The 19,878-nt window shown below is 39.4% G+C and overlaps 1 long non-coding RNA gene across 3 annotated transcripts in view; it reads left to right on the top strand.

The window, feature by feature from the left end:
* Positions 1 to 6,959: 6,959 nt before the first annotated feature.
* The window catches only part of LOC309609990, an 84,705-nt gene continuing 71,786 nt past the window's right edge, over positions 6,960 to 19,878 (top strand). For 2 of the 3 annotated variants that reach the window (XR_014233675.1, XR_014233676.1), the window contains exons 1-3: positions 6,960 to 7,935; positions 14,026 to 14,141; positions 19,654 to 19,810. This is a non-coding gene — a long non-coding RNA (uncharacterized lncRNA). Of the gene's footprint in view, positions 7,936 to 14,025; positions 14,142 to 16,458; positions 16,491 to 19,653; positions 19,811 to 19,878 lie in introns of all 3 variants that reach the window. The other variant, XR_014233677.1, reaches the window with a different exon arrangement.

The raw sequence follows: 19,878 nt of genomic DNA, 5'->3' as shown, positions 1-19,878 counted from the left end.
CAGCCACAGGGGTGCGGAGGGCAAAGCAGAGAGATTCCCGCACAGAGGATCGGTGCTGAGTAGCACTCACCAGCCCGAGAGGCTTGTCTGCTCAGCTGCCGGGGAAGGCGGGGGCTGGGAGCTGAGGCTCGGGCTTCGGTGCTAGCCGGGAGGGAGTCCGGGAAAAAGTCTGCAGCTGCCGAAGAAGCAAGAGACTTTTTCTTGCCTCTTTGTTTCACGGCGCGCAAGGAGAGGGGATTCAGAGCGCCACCTAAACGAACACAAGAGACGGGCGCGAGCCGCGGCTAACAGCGTGGACCCCAGAGACGGGCAGGAGACGCTAACGCTGCTGCTGCCACCACCAAGAAGCCTGTGTGCGAGCACAGGTCACTCTCCACACCGCCCCTCCCGGGAGCCTGTGCAGCTCACCACTGCCAGGGTCCCGTGAACCAGGGACAACTTCGCCGGGAGAACTCACGGCGCGCCTCAGGCTGCTGCAACGTCACACCGTCCTCTGACACCATAGGCTCGCCCCGCCTCCTCCGTACCGTTCCCTCCCCCCAGACTGAGTGAGCCAGAGCCCCCGAAGCAGCTGCTCCTTTAACCCCGTTCTGTCTGGGCGGGGAACAGATGCCCTCAGGCGACCTACATGCAGAGGCGGGTCCAAATCCAAAGCTGAACCCTGGGAGCTGTACAAACAAAGAAGAGAAAGGGAAATCTCTCCCAGCAGCCTCAGAAGCAGCGGATTAAAGCTCCACAAACAACTTGATGTGCCTGCATCTGTTGAATACCTGAATAGACAACGAATCATCCCAAATTCAAGAGGTGGACTTTGGGAGCAGGATATATTAATTTTTCCCCTTTTCCTTTTTTTGTGAGTGTGTATGTGTATGCTTCTGGATGAGATTTTGTCTGTATAGCTTTGCTTTCACCATTAGTCCTAGGATTAGATCCGACCGTGTTTTTTTTTTTTTTTTTACTTAAAAAATTTTTTTTCCTAATAAATGTTTTCTTAATAATTTTTTCCTTATTTTCTATTTTTAGAAATTAAAAAAAATTTTTAATAAGTTTTCTCATATTTTTTATTTTAAAAAATTGAAAATTTTTTTTCTTAAATTTTTTTCTTAATAATTTTTTTCTTATTTTTTACTATAAAAATTAATAAATCTATTTTTAAAAATTAAAAAAAATTTTTTTTCTGAATACATTTTTTCTTAATAATTTTTTCTAATTTTTTATTATAATAGCTTTATTTTATTTTATTTTATCCTCTTTCTTTCTATTTTTTTCTCCCCTTTATTCTGAGCCGTGTGGATGAAAGGCTCTTGGTGCTCCAGCCAGGCATCAGGGCTGTGCCTCTGAGGTGGGAGAGCCAACTTCAGGACACTGGTCCACAAGAGACCTCCCAGCTCCACGTAATACCAAACGGCAAAAATCTCTCAGAGATCTCCATCTCAACATCAAGACCCAGCTTCACTCAACGACCAGCAAGCTACAGTGCTGGACACCCTATGCCAAACAACTAGCAAGACAGGAACACAGCCCCATCCATTAGCAGAGAGGCTGCCTAAAATCATAATAAAGCCACAGACACCCCAAAACACACCACCAGATGTGGACGTGCCCACCAGAAAGACAAGATCCAACCTCATCCACCAGAACACAGGCACTAGTCCCGTCCACCGGGAAGCCCACACAACCCACTGAACCAACCTTAGCCACTGGGGACAGATACCAAAAACGACGGGAACTACGAACCTGCAGCCTGTGAAAAGGAGACCCCAAACACAGTAAGATAAGCAAAATGAGACGACAGAAAAACACACAGCAGGTGAAGGAGCAGGGTCAAAACACACCAGACCTAACAAATGAAGAGGAAATAGGCAGTCTACGTGAAAAAGAATTCAGAATAATGATAGTAAAGATGATCCAAAATCTTGGAAATAGAATAGACAAAATGCAAGAAACATTTAACAAGGATGTAGAAGAACTAAAGAGGAACCAAGCAACGATGAAAAACATGATAAATGAAATTAAAAATACTCTAGATGGGATCAATAGCAGAATGACTGAGGCAGAAGAACGGATAAGTGACCTGGAAGATAAAATAGTGGAAATAACTACTGCAAAGCAGAATAGAGAAAAAAGAATGAAAAGAACTGAGGACAGTCTCAGAGACCTCTGGGACAACAGTAAACGCACCAACATTCGAATTATAGGGGTCCCAGAAGAAGAAGAGAAAAAGAAAGGGACTGAGAAAATATTTGAAGATATTATAGTTGAAAACTTCCCTAATATGGGAAAGGAAATAGTTAATCAAGTCCTGGAAGCACAGAGAGTCCCATACAGGATAAATCCAAGGAGAAACTCGCCAAGACACATATTAATCAAACTATCAAAAATTAAATATAAAGAAAACATATTAAAAGCAGCAAGGGAAAAACAACAAATAACACACAAGGGAATCCCCATAAGGTTAACAGCTGATCTTTCAGCAGAAGCTCTGCAAGCCAGAAGGGAGTGGCAGGATATACTTAAAGTCATGAAGGAGAAAAACCTACAACCAAGGTTACTCTACCCAGCAAGGATCTCATTCAGATTTGATGGAGAAATTAAAACCTTTACAGACAAGCAAAAGCTGAGAGAGTTCAGCACCACCAAACCAGCTTTACAACAAATGCTAAAGGAACTTCTCTAGGCAAGAAACACAAGAGAAGGAAAACACCTACAATAACAAACCCAAAATATTTAAGAAAATGGGAATAGGAACATACATATCGATAATTACCTTAAATGTAAATGGATTAAAAGCTCCCACCAAAAGACACAGACTGGCTGAATGGATACAAAAGCAACACCCATATATATGTTGTCTACAAGAGACCCACTTCAGACTTAGAGACACATACAGACTGAAAGTGAGGGGATGGAAAAAGATATTCCATGCAAATGGAAATCAAAAGAAAGCTGGAGTAGCAATTCTCATATCAGACAAAATAGACTTTAAAATAAAGACTATTACAAGAGACAAAGAAGGACACTATATAATGATCAAGGGATCAATCCAAGAAGAAGGTATAACAATTGTAAATATTTATGTACCCAACAAAGGAGCACCTCAATACATAAGGCAAATACTAACAGCCATAAAAGGGGAAATCGACAGTAACACAATCATAGTAGGGGACTTTAACACCCCACTTTCACCAATGGACAGATCATCCAAAATGAAAATAAATAAGGAAACAGAAGCTTTAAATGATACATTAAACAAGATGGACTTAATTGATATTTATAGGACATTCCACCCCAAAACAACAGAATACACATTTTTCTCAAGTGCTCATGGAACATTCTTCAGGATAGATCATATCTTGGGTCACAAATCAAGCCTTGGTAAATTTAAGAAAATTGAAATTGTATCAAGTATCTTTTCCGACCACAACGCTATGAAACTAGATATCAATTACAGGAAAAGATCTGTAAAAAATACAAACACATGGAGGCTACACAATACCCTACAAAATAACGAAGTGATCACTGAAGAAATCAAAGGGGAAATCAAAAAATACCTAGAAACAAATGACAATGGAGACACGATGAACCGAAACCTATGGGATGCAGCAAAAGCGGTGCTAAGAGGGAAGTTTATAGCAATACAAGCCTACATCAAGAAACAGGAAACATCTCGAATAAACAACCTAACCTTGCACCTAAAGCAATTAGAGAAAGAAGAGCAAAAAAACCCCAAAGCTAGCAGAAGGAAAGAAATCATAAAGATCAGATCAGAAATAAATGAAAAAGAAATGAAGGAAACAATAGAAAAATCAATGAAACTAAAAGGTGGTTCTTCAAGAAGATAAACAAAATTGATAAACCATTAGCCAGACTCATCAAGAGAAAAAGGTAGAAGACTCAAATCAATAGAATTAGAAATGAAAAAGGAGAAGTAACCAATGACACTGCAGAAATACAAACGATCATGAGAGATTACTACAAGCAACTCTATGCCAATAAAATGGACAACCTGGAAGAAATGGACAGATTCTTAGAAATGCACAACCTACCGAGACTGAACCAGGAAGAAATAGAAAATATGAACAGACCAATCACAAGCACTGAAATTGAAACTGTGATTAAAAATCTTCGAACAAACAAAAGCCCAGGACCAGATGGCTTCATAGGCGAATTCTATCAAACATTTAGAGAAGAGCTAACACCTATCCTTCTCAAACTCTTCCAAAATATTGCAGAAGGAGGAACACTCCCCAACTCATTCTATGAGGCCACCATCACCCTGATACCAAAACCAGACAAAGATGTCACAAAGAAAGAAAACTACAGGCCAATATCACTGATGAACATAGATGCAAAAATCCTCAACAAAATACTAGCAAACAGAATCCAACAGCACATTAAAAGGATCATACACCATGATCAAGTGGGGTTTATTCCAGGAATGCAAGGATTCTTCAATATACGCAAATCAATCAACGTGATACATCATATTAACAAATTGAAGGAGAAAAACCATATGATCATCTCAATAGATGCAGAGAAAGCTTTCGACAAAATTCAACACCCATTTATGATAAAAGCCCTGCAGAAAGTAGGCATAGAGGGAACTTTCCTCAACATAATAAAGGCCATATATGACAAACACACAGCCAACATTGTCCTCAATGGTGAAAAACTGAAACCATTTCCACTAAGCTCAGGAACAAGACAAGGTTGCCCACTCTCACCACTATTATTCAACACAGTTTTGGAAGTGTTAGCCACAGCAATCAGAGAAGAAACAGAAATAAAAGGAATCCAAATCGGAAAAGAAGAAGTAAAGCTGTCACTGTTTGCAGATGACATGATACTATACATAGAGAATCCTAAAACTGCCACCAGAAAACTACTAGAGCTAATCAAAGAATTTGGTAAAGTAGCAGAATACAAAATTAATGCACAGAAGTCTCTTGCATTCCTATATACTAATGATGAAAAATCTGAAAGTGAAATTAAGAAAACACTCCCATTTACCATTGCAACAAAAAGAATAAAATATCTAGGAATAAACCTACCTAAGGAGACAAAAGACCTGTATGCAGAAAATTATAGGACACTGATGAAAGAAATTAAAGATGATACAAATAGATGGAGAGATATACCATGTTCTTGGATTGGCAGAATCAACATTGTGAAAATGACTCTACTACCCAAAGCAATCTACAGATTCAATGCAATCCCTATCAAACTACCACTGGCATTTTTCACAGAACTAGAACAAAAAATTTCACAATTTGTATGGAGACACAAAAGACCCCGAATAGCCAACGCAATCTTGAGAACGAAAAATGGAGCTGGGGGAATCAGGCTCCCTGACTTCAGACTATATTACAAAGCTACAGTAATCAAGACAGTTTGGTAGTGGCACAAAAACAGAAATATAGATCAATGGAACAGGATAGAAAGCCCAGAGATAAACCCACACACATATGGTCACCTTATCTTTGATAAAGGAGGCAAGCATATACAGTGGAGAAAAGACAGCCTCTTCAATAAGTGGTGCTGGGAAAATTGGACAGGTACATGTAAAAGTATGAAATTAGAACACTCCCTGACACCATACACAAAAATAAACTCAAAATGGATTAAAGACCTAAGTGTAAAGCCAGACACTATCAAACTCTTAGAGTAAAACATAGGCAGAGCACTCTATGACATAAATCACAGCAAGATCCTTTTTGACCCACCTCCTAGAGAAATGGAAATAAAAACACAAATAAACAAATGGGACCTAATGAAACTTAAAAGCTTTTGCACAGCAAAGGAAACCATAAACAAGACCAAAAGACAACCCTCAGAATGGGAGAAAATATTTGCAAATGAAGCAACTGACAAAGGATTAATCTCCAAGATTTACAAGCAGCTCATGCAGCTCAATAACAAAAAAACAAATAACCCAATCCAAAAATGGGCAGAAGACCTAAATAGACATTTCTCCAAAGAAGATATACAGATGGCCAACAGACACATGAAAGAATGCTCAACATCATTAATCATTAGAGCAATGCAAATCAAAACTACAATGAGGTATCATCTCACATCGGTCAGAATGGCCATCAGCAAAAAATCTAAAAACAACAAATGCTGGAGAGGGTGTGGAGAAAATGGAACCCTCTTGCACTGTTGGTAGGAATGTAAATTGATACAGCCACTATGGAGAACAGTATGGCGGTTCCTTAAAAAACTAAAAATAGAACTACCATATGACCCAGCAATCCCACTACTGGGCATATACCCTGAGAAAACCATAGTTCAAAAAGAGTCATGTACCAAAATGTTCATTGCAGCTCTATTTACAATAGCCAGGACATGGAAGCAACCTAAGTGTCCATCATTGGATGAATAGATAAAGAAGATGTGGCACATATATACAATGGAATATTACTCAGCCATAAAAAGAAATGAAATGGAAGTATTTGTAATGAGGTGGATGGAGTTAGAGTCTGTCATACAGAGTGAAGTAAGTCAGAAAGAGAAAAACAAATACAGTATGCTAACACATATATATGGAATCTAAGGAAAAAAAAATGTCATGAAGAACCTAGTGGCAAGATGGGAATAAAGACACAGACCTACTAAAGAATGGACTTGAGGATATGGGGAGGGGGAGGGGTGAGATGTGACAGGGTGAGAGAGTGTCATGGACATATATACACTACCAAATGTAAAATAGATAGCTAGTGGGAAGCAGCCGCATAGCACAGGGAGATCAGCTAGGTGCTTTGTGACCGCCTGGGGGGGTGGGATGGGGAGGGTGGGAGGGAGGGAGATGCGGGAGGGAGGAGATATGGGAACGTGTGTATATGTGTAGCTGATTCACTTTGTTATAAGGCAGAAAGTAACACACCACTGTGAAGCAATTATACTTCAATAAAGATGTTAAAAAAAAAGAGAAAAACAAACAAACAAACAAACAAAAAATATGTAAAAAGATATTTCTTTAAAATATGAGTGAATATGCCAAGCAGAAAATTGGGAAGTTAGGAAAAAAAACTTTCATTAGGACATTGCTAAATTTCCTAGGACAAGAAAAGCTAGGAGGACAGTCCAATTGTGGATCTGGGGGATCCAGATATGAAAAAATCTGCTAAACAGTGCATAGCTTATTTCAGCCTAATAGGTGCAGATGAAACTCAGAAAGAATAAGGATCAGAAAGAGGGATTTTGGGACATTGCCAAAGGAAGTGCTTAATTTCCTAAGAGACTAATTTAATTTTTAGGAAAAGAGTCCAATGGAAACTGACTTATTCCTAATTACACGAGGAAAAGGAATAGAGATTAGAATGAAAGTACCTAATAATATAGCTACTAATAGCCTATGTTCTTCTATGCATGAGCAACTGTGTGACTTTAAGAAAATTACTTTTTTATGCTTTAACTGGATGATCAGTTAAAAACAAAGGTGTTGATATCTGACCAAGCCCGTCTCATAATGTACTTGTGAAAACAGAGGTGGGATATTAATATATTCCCCACGGCAGCTATTACTGGCTTGAATCTTCTTTTCTGTCTTGGGAAGATATAGAAAAGCCTCCTCCTGAGCTGCAAAGAGGTAAACAAATAACCTTCTCTCAATACCCAAGTAGAAGTCTCCATGGTGACTGAGTGTAAGCCCAGAGTCACTCAGCTTCTGCACAGCCGCACATCTGCCAAGCCACTAATGGAAGAGTAACAGTTTTTTTCAACGCTATAAATTACAGCAGATGAGTTTCAGCTCTGGGGCCAAAGTGTAACCTGGGAACTCCTGGCTGTTCCTTCCACTTTTACTCTGATCTCAGCTTCCAGAGCATGGGGCATAGCTGAGGAAACAAAGATCTGCACACAGATACAGGACACAGACACATACACAGACAGACCCGGGCAGCAACATGGGGCAAGAAAATCTGGGGCAGTCTTAAGGTAAGAAAAGTTAAAAGCTGATTCTGAAAACAGAATCACTTCTGCCTTATCTCTTAATGATTTTGTACTCGGCTGTGTCTCTGATTCAGGATTGAACTGCCATAACACCATGCTACAGAGGGGTTAGGACAGTTCTCCCACGACTTGAGCACAGGCCATATCTGTATCTCAGATGCAGACATGGTCGACCAGATGACCCATTTAGCTTTTTCTTTCCTCTGAAAGCAGCAGGACAAAGCTGAACTGGAGCAGAAAATGATTGTTACAGGACCTCATACAGCATGGCTGCCAGCCCACACTCTACTTGGCTCAAGTTAGCAATTCATTTGATAACTTTTATAAGCTCTAAAATTCACTGATAAAATTTAAATGAGAAAGCGAAATGGGAGACAAAAGCAGATTTATACAATCCAGTCTTCTCTCAGCCAATTCAAAACTTGCTTTTCCAAAGCTGAGCTTTCTTCCCCAAGAGGCATCAATGATAGACAGGTGAAGGCAGATTAAAATCAGCGTATTTATAAAATTATAAGACATAATATCTCATTCTTCTGTCACTTACTTATTGTCACCTAGACGATGGTGCTTTTGCTCTGTAATCTGAAATCAGTAAGGAAAAGAAACTCAATATAATCTACAGAGTTTCACTCACTTGGTGAAGATTCAAATGTTTTAGACCTGCATTTCATAAAGATAGTCAAATGTTCACCATACTTTATCAAAAAAATATGGTGAGAAATTTCTGGCTTACTTCATGACATATGAAAGTAACAATAAATCCAGTAAGCTTCTATTTTAGCAGCTAAAAAGAAGGAAAAGATTTAGTTGCATAACAACTTTTGGAGGAGCTCCTATTAATAGATTTGATTCCTGCAATCATGCTGCATTTATCCAAAGCAAAATATCTTCTATCATCAAAATATGCTGCATGTCCTTGGACAGGACCCAATTTCCTGTTTCTGAGACATATGGTTATAAAGTGTGATGGATTATTTTGCTTTTTAAGAGGTGTTTAAAAAGCTACTTTCACAAATAACTCACCTAAAAGAATAGTTCACTTCCCCCATAATTAATACATAATACATTCAAACAGCCAACCTCCATCATTTAAAAGGGCAGTTGTAATTGACTGTTAAAATATAGCAATGGATAGAAAAAGAAGCTTTTATTTAAAAATGACACCAAGTACCTGTATTTCTATGAGCTCAGTAGTTGCATCAACACACACATGCATCAAGACATGGAAGGGACTGCTTTCCATCAAATGGTGTCAACCTAAATCTTTAAAGTATATCCAAGAAAGAAGAAACTATATGATCCACATGAAGCTTGAAAATGTAGTAAAGACACAGTAAAATCTCAGCCCAATGATCACTAACTGGGAGTTGTTTTTTCCTAGAAAATTCCTTGAAGATGACAAAAACAAATGTGTTTGGCTAAAGACAAACAGTAAAATTGGTTTTCCAGTAGTATTTGGCATTAAGTTGTTACCCAAAAAAGGCCTGGTTAAAGGCTCATGTCTGTCTATATATAGTATCTGTATATAGATGATTAAAATCCACTGGCCAAATTACTAATGGCAAAAGGGATTGTGATAGATTTGAATAAGTAGAATTTTCTAGTGATTCCAGGAAGGCTGACATTAAAGATATTCCTTTCATTGGGTTACTTTTTTAATAAAAAATGTCAGAATCTTGGTGTTGGAAATTGACCTAAGCCAATTTGGTTGCTTAAAGATTGCTGGATCCTTTCTGAACATGAGTGGTCCCTGGTGTTTAGAGCCAGAGGGGATGTAACACTGATAGCAAGTTTTGGGTAAAATACAGCTGGAAATACAAACATTTATCAGCAAGCAAGTAAAAACTCTTGTAGGCCCAAGGAAGTGCCCAGTGAGTCTTGTAGCTCTCCTACACTATGTTGCCTGGAACACTCTCTCTGAGGACAATGTAAAAACACTCTGAGGCATAGAAGCCACCTTCCAGTCAAGTCAGGTTCATAGACTTTGTGAAGTGTGGGGACACAGGACCCAAAAGAGCGTGGGTTCTAGCTTAGCAAGGTTGCTGGGCTTCGTTCATTCAAGGGAGATTGTGCCTGTACACTCTTTCTAGCCAGCCACCTACCTTGGCCCCACTTATCCACCAGTATAAAGTTATTTTCTAACAACCCTCACAGTGAAGAACAAACCTCTGGTATGGATTTTTTTTTGGAATTTTTTTATTATTATTTTTTTAATACAGCAGGTTCTTATTAGTTATGTATTATATATATATATTAGTGTATATATGTCAATCCCAATCTCCCAATTCATCCCACCACCACGATCACCCCACACCCTCACTTCCCCCCTTGGTGTCCATACGTTTGTTCTCTACATCTGTGTCTCTATTTCTGCCTTGCAAACCGGTTCATCTGTACCATTTTTCTAGATTCCACATATATATGTGTTAATATATGATATTTGTTTTTCTCTTTCTGACTTACTTCACTCTGTATGACAGTCTCTAGATCCATCCATGTCTCTACAAATGACCCAGTTTCATTCCTTTTTATGGATAATATTCCATTGTATATATGTACCAAGTCTTCTTTATCCATTCGTCTGTCAATGGGCATTTAGGTTGCTTCCATGACCTGGCTATTGTAAATAGTGCTGCAATGAACATTGGGTGCATGTGTCTTTTTGAATTATGGTTTTCTCTGGGTATATGCCCAGTCTGGTATGGATTTTGACAACAGTATTGGAAGAGTATACAGAGGTCCCTCAAGAGCAGGGACTCCTGAGTATATTACTTTACTTTTTTCTTTTTATTGAAGTATAGCTGATTTACAATGTTGTGTTAGTTTCTGGTGTACAGTACAGTGATTCTTTTTCATATTCTTTTCCATTATGGTTTATTACAGAATATTGACTATAGTTCACTATGCTATACAGTAGGACCTTGTTGTTTGTCTATTTTATATGTAGTAGTTTGTGTCTGCTAATCCCAAACTCCTGATTTATCCCTCTGCACCCCCTTTCCCCTTTGGTAACCATAAGTTTGTTTGCTACATCTGTGAGTCTGCTTCTGTTTTGTAAATGTGTTCATTTGTGTCATATTTTAGATTCCACATATAAGTGATTTTTTCATTCTTTTTCTTATTTCACTTAGTATGATAATCTCTAGGTCCATCCACGTTGCTGCCAATGGCATTATTTCATTCCTTTTTATGAGTAATAGTCCATTGTATATATGTACCACATCTTCTTTATCCACTCATCTGTCGATGGACATTTGGTTGCTTCTATGTCTTGGCTATTGTAAACTGAGTATAGTACTTTAAATGCTAATTACTCCTAGTGTACATTAAGTTAACTAACCTCACACAAGGCAACACGATATTGACACAGACACATTTTTAAAGTGAATTGTCACACTTTGCATCTCTTTTTAAATCAACAGTCAACCAGGTGAACATTTGACTTTCTTCCCAAGACATCTTCTATTTACTGTTGACTAGTTAGAAACTCTCTATACCTTTAAAATAAAAAGTTCCAAAGGAATGCTTATTTAGGTGGTGATGTTAAAGGGATAATTCTGTGAAGATTTGTTTGGCTGTTGTTATTCTTGAAGGGATAAGTTGGAAAATTTTTGAATAATGCACCGAAGGGGTCATTACAAGTCTGTAAAAATTATGCCCTTCCCTTCATATGTTTAAATCAACATTTCTCAAATGATGTAAAATGTATTTGATGACAGAATCCCTATTTTGAGTAAACCCTCTTAGTATCCAAAACACACTTTGAGAAATGCTGGTAATAAACTATCCCAGACAGAATGAGGTTAAAAAGTTTCCACATAAGAAGAGGTTTCCACATAAAACCTTTCTCAAGGAACTTTCTCAGTATCTGGCATATTTTAAACCCATTTCCTGCTCTTCTGTTTTCAGTAGGTATGAGAGCAGTGGGTCACCATTTTCATTGTAAGAAATCATTATTCATTTAGAGAACCTTATTACAATGTCCATCTACTTCCTCTGCTGCAACAGCAGTGGGTCCAATTCATTAAATATATCTTAGGTTTTAATCTTCAGCAAGGGATTACCCTCTTTGTGCCTCTGCTAGGTATGCCATGGTGCTTAGAGACCACTGTAGAGTCACATGGGGGTTAGGTTCTAAAACCAGCATACAAAGCAAAAATCATGCATAGTCAAGGTTACTCTTGAAAATCGTTTAAAACGGCTCCATGTTGGAGAATGACATACCATATCCCAAGAAGCCAGACCCAGAGAAATCATTCTTAAGAACTAGAACGAATGGCTATTTCGTCTACTGAGTACTAGATAAAGTAAGACTCATGTAAGGATGTCATGTTGTATGAAAAATGCAGATCTTTAAATACTAGAATACCACTCATCACTGCAAGGCTCTCACACCACGAGGGCTCACAGGAACTCAGATTGCCTGGGAGAAGGACACACTCACCTGTCTTATCCCCTTCTCTCTCTTGGGACTACACTTGTGGAAGGCAAGAGCCAGAAATTTATCTACACTGCTTAAGTTTTTACTCTCTCTTCTCTTTTTTTTTTTTTTTTAATTTGTACTGATCCAACATGTTTGTGTAAATATACCTAGGCAATATCATTTTTAGTCAATTTAAAAAGATAAATATATAAATATGTATACATATTCATATATAAGAATATATACATATAAATACATATTTGCATAAATATACAGATATATACATATAAAAATATATACTTTACAAAGCACAAAGTACAAAGTACAAAGCAGGATAAATTCATTCAATTTTGTTTTGTTTCATTTCGTAAACCTTATTTTGATTCATTTCAAGAAATGTTTTGATGCCTTTAAATAATATTAGTAACATGGGAGAAATGCTCATGGGGTAATGTTAACAAACACATGTTAGTTTAATAAATATACATGAAGCATTTAACATGTGCAACTCACAGTCTTAACTTGAGGCTCTGATTAGTCAACAGGACAGCATGGTCACTGCCTTCATGGAGCTCTATTCTAGTGTGCACACAGTAACAAGTGGCACATTCATTGAAGAAAGTAATATCCTGAATGAGATATTTACAAATGACACCCCACACAGTATCATCTCAATTACATGAAAAGTGTATGGATAAGTAAATGATTGGAAGGAAATCCAACAAAATGTAATAATGTATTTTAGGATTGTGAGTGATTTTTATACACTTTATTGTATTTATATGATATTTATCCAAACCTGTACTAATTTTTTAATATAAACCTATTACATAGTTCTAAAAAAAAAAAAAGAAATGTTTTGCAAACACCCACTATATGTAAAGAGTGAAGGGACTTTTGGGCAAAAAGATGAATACAACATTATTCCCACAGACTTCAAAATTGATGTACGTATGAACAACTAAAACTAGAATCTAAGAAAGATTATGTTAAGGATAGTAATTGAACAAAATCCCCTAAATTACCTAGTCTGAGTCCTCTTAAAGTCTCCTTCTCCATCCCCCATGAGGCTTCTCTTAGTCATACAGGGCTACTCATCACTTTCTAACTCAAATAATTTAGATGTGGTGCCTTGTATGTGCAAGACACCGTTCTATGTTCTCTGGGACACATCAATGAGTCAAATAGAGAAACATTCCCTACTTCAGTGGAGCGAACATTCTAAATGGGATGGGGAGTGGGGTCTCAAGAGCCATGACAAACAAATTAGTAAATTATTTAGTATTTTAAAAATGTGACAATTATTACAGGGAAATAAAAAGAGCCTAACAAAGGGTACCTGGAATGCAGGGCTTCAGGATGGCTGAGGGTTGGTTGAACTTTACACGAGGTGCTCAGGGAAGGCCTCTTGGGAAGGGGATAATTCAGCAGAGACTTGAAGGAGGAACTCTGGGGCAGAGGGTTCCTGGTGGAAGGACCTGGTAAAGGCCCTAGGCAAGATGGCCTGCTGTATTCAAGGAGCAGCGAGGAGAATGTAGCTGGTGCTGAGCAAGCAGAGATGAAGTCAGGGAGGTGGTAGGAAAGGTAATAGGGTGGGAAAGTCAGGCTCAGACCAAGTTTGGTCTTGTTTGCTTTTGTGTTTTTACTTGCAGAAAAATGGGAAGCTGCTGGAAGGTTTTGAGCAAAGGAGGGACATGATCTGATGTGTGCTTCTGGCTGCTGTTCTAAGAAGAGACTGGGGAGAGGATGCAAGGTTAGAAGGAAGGAGGTGAGTTAGTAGAAAGTGTGGTGACTTGGACCAGGGTAGTGGTGAAAAGCAACCAGATTTTGGATATATTTTCATGCTAGAACAGGTAACATTTAGTGATGGATTAGAAATAATATTGAGAGAGAAGTGTCAAACATTTTGGCCTGAGCAACTGGTAGTATGACCAGTTGCTCATGACCAAGAAGGAGAAGACTGGATGGAGTACAGGCTTGTGAGGGAATTCCGGAGTGCAGTTTTGATGGCTGAGATGTATCTGATAATTGAGTAGAGATGCATTTCCATTGTGCCTTTATTTCCAAACATCCCAAGTTCCTTACATGTACTAATTCTTTCTTATAACACTTCAGGAAGAAAAGTAACAGGCCATGTTATCACCAAAATTTCCAAGTGTGAAAAAATAACAGGTAAAAAATTTTATAATTTGTCTAAGGATTCAGAGATGAAGAAACAACTCCAATTTTCCCCTGTATTTTGGGCAATCAATTTTTAGCAATGCTTTCTGAGGATTTGTTTTTGGTAGTGTTTTCTCCCCCAGGAGATTGTGTCAATCATGTTTGCCTCACTTTTATAGGCACTTTAGGCAGCATTTTTTAGTACTAAATAGATACACTCAAAGGATTTGATGATAAGTTACATCTGTCTCCAATGCATTAAGCAGTTTCCAATACGTTTTTTGCTTTAGCTGCTTTTATCCCTAATTATACATTCTGTGATTTTCTTAGGAGAGAAAAGGGTGATGATAAAATCAATTTACTGAAGAACTAGAAGGGACCTGAGCCAGCAGTTGTCCATTTCCCTCATTTTATAGCTGGGGAAATGGGAACCCTCAGAGGTGAAATGACTTGCCCAAAGTTAGCATTCTATTGGGATGGGAAGAATCAGAGAAACAAGTCGGGGGCCTTGGGGTAGATGGGACCCTGGTGAATGGATGCTGGTTAAATCTTCTTTGCCAAATTGAAGAAAATCTCCTTTAAGTTTATAAATTCTTCAAAATTTCCAATTCTTAAAAAATTTTATTTTTAAGAATGCCGTCTGAAGTCAAGTCAGACTGTACACCTCTTTGTGATTCATACGAATTCCCCTCCCTTAAGTCATTCCAAGGGTTTGTTCACACCCCTCCCACTTCCTGACATGTCCAATCCTAGAATTCCTTCCCCTTCTTTCTTCACCATCTTCTTCCTGTGGACTCCACTAACCCTACCCCTGGATCCCCGACCTTGCCCTTGCTCCTCTCCTCTGATCCTTCCATCCCAGGGTGACCTCAGGCTCTGAACACCCACCCCCCATTGGGGGAACACAGAGCCTCTTAAGGAAACCCAACTGTAAAGTGATAGCAGCAAGAAATGTTTGAACTGAATGGAGGGGAGTTTTCTAGAATCTTCTTAGGAATATGTACTCCTTCAAAAAAAAAAAGGATGAAAAAGAAGAAATGAATTTAACTAAGCATTCAAATGTAGAATTTAGAAAGAGAATGAGATTGATTTACAAGGAAGTTTACAGGAAGGTTGAAGCAGTCCCAAAGTTGAAGATGACAGCAGAGACTCTGAGATAATATATATTGTGTATGATCAAACAAATCAGTTGAAAAAATACTGAGTGGGGCTTCCCTGGTGGTGCAGTGGTTGAGAATCCGCCTGCCAATGCAGGGGACATGGGTTCGAGCCCTGGTCTGGGAAGATCCCACATGCCGCGGAGCAACTGGGCCAGTGAGCCACAACTACTGAGCCTGCGCGTCTGGAGCCTGTGCTCCACAACAAGAGAGGCCGCAATAGTGAGAGGCCAGCGCACCGCGATGAAGAGTGGCCCCCATTCGCCGCAACTAGAGAAAGCTCTCGCACAGAAATGAAGACCCAACACAGCCAAAAATAAATATAAATAAAAATACTGAGTGGGAGAAAAAATGTGTCTCCTGGGGCTGGGGAGTTATTGACTGGTTTGAGGCCAAGGAGAAGGTTTTTTGTGTAAAGACAATTTCCTAGGATTTTCACCCTGACAATAAATCACTCTGCAGAGAACAGTAGTGAGCCACTGGTGGGAGGGAAGATGATGATGAATGTGTCCAGCTGCCTAGATGACTAAGAAGCACGTGCAGAAAAGTTAGCTGACATTTTCCCAAGCTCTGCATCTGAATTCTGCTTAGCACAGTGTAAGGGGAGGCCTGGCCCCTGGCTTACAGGCACTCAGCTTGTGTTTCTGTCCTACTCACCCTCTAACCTGACTCCTCACAGTCATCCCCAAAATGTCCTTTTGTGGTCCTTGGAAAATGTCCCCTTCCAGTTTTCCTTCTGCCTAAGTTCCATCTGTCTCTCTTCTAAAGGGGCAGATGCAGAAGCCACAGTCACCACCCAGGTGAGTACTAAGTGCTAATTGGGCTCTGAGTCCTTCTTTGGAGACCTCACAGTGAAAACCGGGAGGAAATCCTCACCCAACTGAAAGAACTGGGTCGTTTCAATCATCACAGCCTCCCCTGCACAGGGGGCTCTGCTGAAATGTCAGGAAGGCTGAGATACAGGCAGGCAAACTCAGGGACTTATTTCTTCTCTTACTCATTTCATTCACTGACTTTTACTAAGCACCTACTGTGGACAAGGCTGTGTGTCAGGCAATGAAACAGCTGGGCCATTACCAACAAAACCATTGTTTCCAATTAAAAACCTCCAAAGACTGTGGGGGCAATTTTCATTACAGTTCACGCAATCATAAGGGGAACGAGTACTACAAATACTCACGTTGGACTAAGCAGAAGATGAATTCTCACAGATCTCATCTACACCTATCTGCTAAGATAAACTGCGAGTCTTGTTATTGTTAATTTGAAAAGTATCTCAATTCTATTTTTGCTGTGTATGTGTGTTTGTGTTTGTTTACTGTATTTTAAATCAAAAAGATATTCTGCAGGCAAATGATTTTCAGCTGCTTTCAATTTGAAGGAACAAACATTTATTGAGAGTCATTCATTCATCCATTCATTCAACTAATATATATCCTGAGCACAGTTGTCAGTGTGCCAGGCAGGGGCACAAAACCAACCAGCCAACCAACCTGCAGATAAGGCGTGGTTCCCAGGCTAGGGAATTCTGTATTAGGGTGGAGGGGCCAGACATCATGTAAGTTTACACATGTATGTGATCCTCCATTCTTATCATTTCTGATGTGATAGAAGGAAGTGCAGAGATTAAGGTGTGTACAGGATGAAATGGGAGCATGAAGAGGGAATCTCTTTCCCTCTCAATAGTAACATATTAGATGAGAAGTGTAATCTCAACCTCTTAGCCTTTTATTTGTGGTCTCCACCTTTCCGACTCCATCATCTCTTACTTCCATGTGCAAAACCCCAAGTAAACTGGCTGCCTCATTTTTATCCAAACATGTCACACACATTTCCAATTTCATGCCTTTGCTCACTTCCTTTTCCTGTCTGGAATGCTGTTTCTCTAGTCCTGATTCATTTAAGGGCAAGTTCATATGACCCCTTAATCATGAAAGCCTTCCATATCAAGTCCCCTCCAAGCTCAGTGCCTGGCACTGGGATAAGTATAATTTCACTGACTGAGAAGATTAATTTCTAGCCTGAACCAAGCACATTCTGCCTATGTCACTCATTTGGCATTTCCCTCTGCACCTCTTCACTGTGGATTATTACTTTATTTCTATATCTTGTCTTCCAACCAGACCCAGGGCAATTTCACATCAGAGACCACATAATTTACAGCTTTGTTTCCTCATGCCAGCAAAGGACTTGGCACAACTGATATTTAATTTTTGTTATTCATGAAGGGCATATCCTCTCAAATGCCATGTGTTACTAATTTCTTTCATTCTTCAAATATTCGTGGAGTAGCTGCTATGTACTTGGTACTATTGATATTTGTCCTAGCGCTGAACATAAAGGTCTGCGCTTGTGGAGGTTGTATTCTAGTTGAGGGAAGCAGAAATAAACACATAAACATATAATATGGCAGGTGCCAATTGATATTATGTAGAAAAATAGAATTAAGGAAGGTGGTGGTGGCAGGGTTGGGGAGTGCTGTTTTATATCCATTGGTCTGGGGAGGTGCTTATGATAAGGTGACATTTGAGAGAGGTCTGGAGTAAGTGAGGAAGTCATGTAGCTATCTGGAGGAAGAGTGTTTCAGAAGAGGCTGGAACATGATGATAATGGGGAAGAGTGGGAGGAAATGAGGCCTCTGGAAGGACATGACATTTACTCCGAATGAGGTGAAGCCTTTGGAGAGACTTGAGCAGAAGAGTGACATCACCTGATTTACATTATAAAATGATGGCCCTGATTCTGTGTGGCATGTAGGTTACCAGGAGCAAAGGTGGAAGGAGGGAGAGTAGTTAGAAGGATTTTACGGTGACTTGGACCTGGATAGTAGTGTGGGAAATAGAGAGAAGCAGTCAGGTCTGTATGTATTCTGGACATATTTTAAAGGTAGAGTCAACAGAATTTACTGTTGGATAGGATGTGAGTGTAAGAGAAATAGGGGTGTAGATAATGGCAGGATTTTGGGCCTAAGGAACTAAAATAATGGGCTTGTTATTTATTGAGTTTTCAGAAGCGTGTTTGATGGTAACAGGAATCAGAACATTTGTTCTGGACATGCTGAGTTTGAGATGCTCTTTAGACATCCATTCAGAGATGTCAGGAAGTTATCTGGGCATATAAATGTGTAGTTCAAGGAGAAATTTAAGCCATGGATATAATTTTGTATTTGAAAATATATAGGTGGTATTTAAAGCCAGAAGACTGAATAGGATCAAGAGAGTGAGTGTCCATAAAGAAGGAAGAATTCCAAGGATGAGACCTGGGGTACCCCAACATTTAGAGGAAAGGGTGATGCAGAGGAACCAGCAAAGGAAACTGGAGGTGGACCATGAGATGAGGGGAGAACTAAGATGGAGTGCAGCCCAGGAAAGAAGCAGGAGCAGCACCTCTGTCAAATGTTGCTTAGGTCTAGTAAGATGCAGACTTATAATCGACCAGTAGGTTAGAAAATGGGGAAGTCATTAGACACTTTGACAAAAGCTGTGAAGAGTTGAAGTGATGGGGTTGGAAGCTTGATTAGAGAGGGTTCAAGAGAGAACAGAGGACAGGTGTGTGAGCGAAGAGTAGAGACATGTATTTTGAGGAGTTTTGCCAGTGGTATAGGGAGACGTGGAAGCGAGGGAGAATTTTTAGATGGGAGGAGATATTGCATCTAGAAACTGGTTTTATAATGGTTATGAGTGAGAATAATTGAGTACTGAGTAAGAACGACTGAGAAAAATTCAGTAGAGTGAAAAAAATGGGTGATGCTGGAGGAAGAGTGGCAATTGCGGGAATAATATTTCTGAGTAGATAAGAGGGGAAGGCGTCTAGTGTACAAATGGAAAAACATGGACAGTTTACCCACAACAAGTAGAGGGAAGGCAGAGTCCATACAGGGTAAGTTGGGAGATGTGGTGGCGGTGGTGGTGGTGTGTGTGTGTGTATGTGTATGATTGGTTTTCATGTTTTCTATTTTCTCAGTGAAATAGAAAGCAAAGTCATCGGCTGAGAGTAATGCGGAAGGAAGAGTTGGAGGTTTGAGGAAAGAGAAGGTGTGAAATAATTGTCTATAAAGTGAGACAGTGAATTGGCAAAGAAATGAGCAAGATCACGTGGCAGCTCCAAGGGCCCACTTGAGGTAGGTGGTCATAAATTTAAAGTGAGACCAAATGAAATTATAGTGACAGAACGTGAGTCACAGTTTGC

The sequence above is a fragment of the Balaenoptera borealis genome (assembly GCF_965194805.1).
Source record: "Balaenoptera borealis genome assembly, chromosome: 13".
NCBI classification, from domain to species: domain Eukaryota; kingdom Metazoa; phylum Chordata; class Mammalia; order Artiodactyla; family Balaenopteridae; genus Balaenoptera; species Balaenoptera borealis.
Note: the sequence above shows the minus strand (reverse complement) of the source record. Positions and strands in the feature narration are given on the sequence as shown.